General features: G+C 44.4%; 1 pseudogene; it reads left to right on the top strand.

The window, feature by feature from the left end:
• Window positions 1-1,249: 1,249 nt before the first annotated feature.
• Window positions 1,250-2,260, top strand: LOC104673363 (annotated as a pseudogene).
• The last annotated feature ends 4,311 nt before the right edge of the window (window positions 2,261-6,571 follow it).

The following is a 6,571-nucleotide window of genomic DNA, read 5'->3' as shown; positions in this document are numbered from 1 at the left end:
CAGCCTGGGCAACAGTGAGATCGTGTCTCAAAAAAAACCAAAAAACTTTATTTGACTATTCTGAATATACCATATTGAGATAAACTAGCTGTTCTCAAGAGCCCCTTTACATAATAAGATCAGATAAATTATAATTGTTGAGGTTTTTATACTTTTTTTTTTCTTTTTTGAGATGAAATCTTGCTCTGTCACCAGGCTGGAGTACAGCGGTGCAATCTCAGCTCACTGCAACCTCCACCTCCCAGGTTCAAGTGATTCTCCTGCCTCAGCTACCCTAGTAGCTGGGATTACAGGTGTGCGCCACCACACCCAGCTACTTTTTGTATTTTTAGTAGAGATGAGGTTTCACCATGTTGGCCAGGATGGTCTTGATCCGCCCACCTTGGCCTCCCAAAGTGCTGGGATTACAGATGTGAGGTGCCATGTCTGGCAACCCCTGCCCTTTTTTTTCTTTGAGACAGAGTCTCACTATGTCGCCCAGGCTGGCGTGCAGTGGCATGATCTCGGCTCACTGCATCCTCTGCCTCCTGGGTTCAAGCGAATCTCCTGCCTCAGCCTCCTGAGTAGCTGGGACTACAGGCGCCTGCCACCACACCCGGCTAATTCTTTGTATTTTTAGTAGAGATGGGGTTTCACTGTGTTGACCACGATGGTCTCCATCTCTTGACCTTGTGATCCGCCCGCCTTGGCCTCCCAAAGTGCTAGGATTACAGGTGTGAGTCACTGCGCCCAGCCAGGGTTAAAATATTTTAGAATAATTATTATGCTGCTATATTAGGAAAGCACATCCTTCCCACTTAGTAACTATCCCATTTAGCCTCCAAAAGGACCAAAAGATGCTTTGTTCTTAGATGATTAGTGGAAGATGATAACCACATCTGTGCCCATTGGCACTCTTACACAGTGACATTTCCGCTGTGCCTTCCTTTTTGTCAGAGATAGCCTTCTGGGATCATTTCATCCATTTGACAGAAGTGCTTACAAGAAACTCTTAGGTGATCAGGATCTAATAAGCCTGTGGGAGAGGTGGTTGTGTTAAAACCCCTTTTCAGTTGTACCTCCTTTATAAAAACTGTTTGAAACTTTCCACACCTCTTCTTGGCCCAAAGGTGATTATTTTTGTTTGGAAAATGTGAGATAACTCATCTAAGTTGAGGTTTTCTTTTAGTACTCCCAGGAGAAGATATATTTCTCTTTTCACTTTGAAAGTTTTCCTTTAAAAATAATTTCTTGTTCATCCCTCTCCAAGATGGCTGCTGAAGACGAGTTACTGCTGCCACAGCTCCCCGAGCTGTTCGAAACCAGCAAACAGCTTCTGCATGATGCAGAAGTAGTGACTGAACCTGCCGGTTCCCGGACAGTCCAGGAGAAGGTGTTCAAGGGCCTGGACTTCCTTGAGAAGGCTGCCGAAATATTATTGCAGCTCGACTTGTTCAGCTAAAATGAAGATTTGGAAGCAATTGCTTCCACCGACCTGAAGTACCTGTTGGTGCCAGTGTTTCAAGGAGCCCTCACCATGAAACAAGTCAAGCCCAGCAAGCGTCTAGATCATTTGCAGTGGGCTCGAGAACACTATAAACTACTTAACTGTGCCATTGATGTCATGTGGCAGAGTTTGAGCTGCCCAAAACCAAGAACTCAGCTGAAAATCACACTGCTAATTCCTCCATGGCTTATCCTAGCCTCATTGCTATGGCGTCTCAAAGACAAGCTAAGAGAGAGACACAAGCAGAAGAAGGAGTTGGAGCATAGGCTGTCTGCAATGAAATCTGCTGTGGAAAGTGGTCAAGCAGATGATGAGCGTGTTCGTGAATATTATCTTCTTCGCCTTCAGAGGTGGATTGATATCAGCTTAGAAGAGATTGAGAGCACTGACCAGGAAATAAAGATCCTGAGAGAAAGAGACTCTTCAAGAGAGGCATCAACTTCTAACTCATCTCGCCAGGAGGGACCTCCAGTGAAACCCTTCATTCTCACTCGGAACATGGCCCAAGCCAAAGTATTTGGAGCTGGTTATCCAAGTCTGGCAACTATGACAGTGAGTGACTGGTATGAGCAACATCGGAAATATGGAGCATTAGCAGATCAGGGAATAGCCAAGGCAACACCAGAGGAATTCAGAAAAGCAGCTCAGCAACAGGAAGATCAAGAAGAAAAGGAGGAAGAGAATGATGAACTAACACTCTACAGAGCTCAGGAGTGGGATGACTGGAAGGGCACCCATCCTAGGGGCTATGGCAGCTGACAGAACATGGGCTGATCTTCCCACAACACAAGAGGACTGGAGGGTGCACGCTTCCCAAGCCAAGGAAAACCATGCAGTCCTCACCTCCCTGGGTTTCCGCTTCAGCTGTGTACAACAAAGGCAAAGATGCTAAATCTTGTTTTGCATTCAATAAAGTGTTCACTGATTAAAAAAAAAAAATTCTTCTGAGATGCCTTCTCTGTTCTGTCATTCTGCAACTTGGGCTGGAAAATGATACTAATTATTTTTGGCTTGATTGGAGTAACTACTGGCCACTTGAAAATTAAATTTTGGCTAGGCACAGTGGCTCACACCTGTAATTCCAGCACTTTGGGAGGCTGAGGCGGGCAGATAACCTGAGGTTGGGAGTTCGAGACCAGCCTGGCTAACATGCTGAAACCCCATCTCTACTAAAAATACAAAATTAGCCAGGCATGATGGTGCATGCCTGTAATCCCAACTACTTGGGAGGCCAAGGCAGGAGAATCACTTGGACCTGGGAGGCAGAGGTTGCAGTGAGCTGGGATCGTACCACTGCATTCCAGCCTGGGTGACAGAGTGAGACTCTGTCTCAGAAAAAAAAAAAAAAAAATTAAATATTATGCTCAATATCTCCCATATTTAAAAGCAAAATTTTCGGCCGGGTGCGGTGGCTCAAGCCTGTAATCCCAGCACTTTGGGAGGCCGAGGCGGGCGGATCACAAGGTCAGGAGATCAAGACCATCCTGACTAACACGGTGAAACCCCGTCTCTACTAAAAAATACAAAAAACTAGCCGGGCGAGGTGGCGGGCGCCTGTAGTCCCAGCTACTCGGGAGGCCGAGGCAGGAGAATGGTGTGAACCCGGGAGGCGGAGCTTGCCGTGAGCTGAGATCTGGCCAGTGTACTCCAGCTTGGGTGACAGAGCGAGACTCCGTCTCAAAAAAACAAACAAACAACAACAACAAAAAAATTAAAGCAAAATTTTCAAATTTTACTTAAGAGCAAAATTGCAGTGGAACAGTGAGTTTTCAAAATGTTTCTAGTCCTGGAATCTGTTTAAGACTTGAAGCAGTAAAGTAGAAATATAGTAAGTGTTTGTGGGTGTGGTGTCTGCCACCTGTAATCCCACCACTTTGGAAGGCTGAGGCAGGTGGATCACTTGAGGTCAGGAGTTCAAGACCAGCCTGGTCAAATGGTAAAACCCCATCTCTACTGGAAAAAAAAAAAAAAAAAAAGAGCTGGGAATGGTGGTGAGTGCCTGTAATCCCAGCTACTTGGGAGGCTGAGGCAGGAGAATCACTTGAACTCAGGAGGTAGAAGTTGCAGTGAGCCGAGATTGCATCACTGTACTCCAGCCTGTGCAACGGAGTGAGCCTCTATCTCAAGAAAATATAAATAATAAATAAATAAATAATAAGCATTTGGGCCAGGTGCAGTGGCTCATGCCTGTAATCCCAGCTCTTTGGGAGCTGAGGCGGGCAGATCACCTGTTAGGAGTTCAAGATCAGCCTGGCCAACATGGTGAAACCCTGTCTCTACTAAAAATACAAAAATTAGCCAGATGTGGTGGTAGGCACCTATAATCCCTGCTACTCAGGAGGCTGAAGCACAAGGATCACTTGAACCCGGGAGGCGGAGGTTGCAGTGAGCAGAGATTGCGCCACTGCACTCTAGCCTGGGTGACAGAGCGAGACTCTGTCTCAAAAAAAAGAAAGAAAGAAAAAAGAAACATAATAAGGAATTAAAATAATTTTTTACGCACGTTTTCTAAAAGCCTTCGAGATATTACCTAAGTTGCTTAATAATTAGCTAGTACAATATCTTGGTAAAGTATCATGATTTTCTTATTTGTCAATTATTCATTTTACACCTTTTTTTGCTTTTCTACTTTTAAAGATTCCTCCAACTTATAAAATGATTGAAAAAATTAAAATGCAAAATATATTCTTATTAAACATTTGAATTGTCCATATAACTAAGAAAACATTAGGAAATAAAAACTTTATGCTGTGACTTCTGCTACCATCCAGGATGGTGTAACAGGGACCAGAATTAACCTCCCACTAAAATACTTAAAAAACTGAACAAAATATACTATTTAATTGTTTTCAGATATCAGACAGGAGGCAGTGCAGGACAGTGATTTCTCAGAGAAGGAAACAAAAACGTTGAGTCCTATGATTGTTGTAGGATAATTTCCAGGCTGCAGCACAGGGAGGAGCAACCCAAACAGATGTTGGCCATCTCTTTGAGTTGAGCAAACAGTATGAAGATCTGGGAGGTGAAGGCATCAGAATTTACATGGTAAAAATCAGAGGAGAAAACTACACAATAGAAGAGCTCAGAAGGGTTCTCCTTGAGTCTTCAGCTGAGTTCTGATCATCAGAACATGCATGTGAAGAAAACGACCAAGATTTGAGAAAGAAGCACTGGAGAAGAACAAGTACAACAAAACTTGAATTTAAACAGGACCAGAAACTGTGGTCCAACCAGATAGAGTGGAAAAACCTCCTAAGATGCAAGGCATTGAGTAGAGTCTTGAGAAGGTATTGCTTCAGTAGCTGAGCCAAATAAACCCCATATTAAAGGCTGTAATGGACCTTCCTACAGAGATTCAAGGCTGGGCATGGTGGCTCACACCTGTAATTCCGGAACTTTGGGAGGCCGAGGTGGGCGGATCACCTGAGGTCAGGAGGTCGAGACCAGCCTGGCCAACATGGCAAAACCTCATCTCTACTAAAAATACAAAAATTAGCTGGGCATGGTGGCACATGCCTGTAATCCCAGCTACTCAGGACGCTGAGGCAGGAGAATTGCTTGAACCTGGGAGGCAGAAGTTGCAGTAAGCCTAGATAGTGCCATCACACTCCAGCCTGGGTAACAGAGACACACTCCATCTCAAAGAAAAAAAAAAAAGGCGGCTGGAAGCGGTGGCTCATGCCTGTAATCCCAGCACTTTGGGAGGCTAAGGAAGGTAGATCATGAGGTCAGGAGTTCAAGATCAGCCTGGCCAAGATGGTGAAACCCTGCCTCTACTAAAAATACAAAAATTAGCTGGCATGGTGGCAGGCACCTGTAATCCCAGATACTGAGGAGGTTGAAGAAGGAGAATTGCTTGAACCTGGGGGGGGCAGAGGTTGCAGTGAGCCAAGATTGCACCACTGCGCTCCAGCATGGGCGACAGAGTAAGACTCCATCTCCAAAAAAAAAAAAAGAAAAAGAAAAAAAGGCTGGGTGCAGTGGTTTACACCTGTAATCTCAGCACTTTGGGAGGCCTAGGCAGGTGGATTACCTGAGGTCAGGAGTTCAAGACCAGCCTGGCCAACATGGTGAAACCTCATCTATACTAAAAATACAAAAATCAGCCAAGTGTGGTGGTGGGCACCTGTAATCCCAGCTACTTGGGAGGCTGAGGCAGGAGAATTGTTTGAGCCCGGGAGGCAGAGGTTGCAGTGAGCAGAGATCGCGCCACTGTACTCCAGCCTGGGTGACAGAGTGAGACTCCACCTCAGTGGGGGGGAAAAAAAAAGATTCAAAGTAAGCCTTGAAACAACTAATCAAACCGTTTCCAAGTAATACAACTGCATCCCAGAACAAAACCCCAAACATTTAAATACAGAAAACTCCAGCACAATGGAATCCAAAAATTAGAAGGCTTTTGAACAAGAAAATACAACCTATAACAAGGAGAAAAAACAATCAATAGAAACAGACCCAGAAGTGACAAGGACAATAGGATTTGTTAGTTAAGAACATTAAAACAGCTATTCTAACTATACTCCATATCTTCAAAAAGGTAATGGAAAGTTTGAGTATGATAAGAAGAGGAATGTAAGATATTTTTAAGACTCAAATAAAACAGCTAGAGAAGAAAAAAGAAACAATGTCTAAGATGGACAATATACTAGAGGGGATTAACAGCAGATTACTGCTAAAGAAAGGATTAAGGCCGAGCACGACGGCTCACGCCTGTAATTCCAGCACTTTAGGAGGCTGAAGTGGGTGGATCACCTGAGATCAGGAGTTAGAGACCAGCCTGGTCAACATGGCAAAACTCTGTCTCTACTAAAAATACAAAAATTAGCCAGGTGTGGTGGCCTGCACCTGTAATCCCAGCTACTCAGGAGGCTGAGGCAGCAGAATTGCTTGAACTCGGGAGGCAGAGGCTGCAGTGAGCCAAAATTGTGCCACTGCACTCCCGCCTGGGTGACAGTGTGAGACTGTCTCAAAAAAAAAAAAAAAAAGAAAAAGGATTAATAAACTTGAAGGCATAGCAATAGAAATCATCAAAAATGAACCACAGAAATATAAAAGATGGGGTTGAAAAAAATCAGATCTCAATGA

The sequence above is a fragment of the Rhinopithecus roxellana genome, chromosome 5 (assembly GCF_007565055.1).
Source record: "Rhinopithecus roxellana isolate Shanxi Qingling chromosome 5, ASM756505v1, whole genome shotgun sequence".
Classification (NCBI taxonomy): domain Eukaryota; kingdom Metazoa; phylum Chordata; class Mammalia; order Primates; family Cercopithecidae; genus Rhinopithecus; species Rhinopithecus roxellana.
The sequence above is the reverse complement of the archived record's forward strand: the minus strand, read 5'-3'. Positions and strand labels throughout refer to the sequence as shown.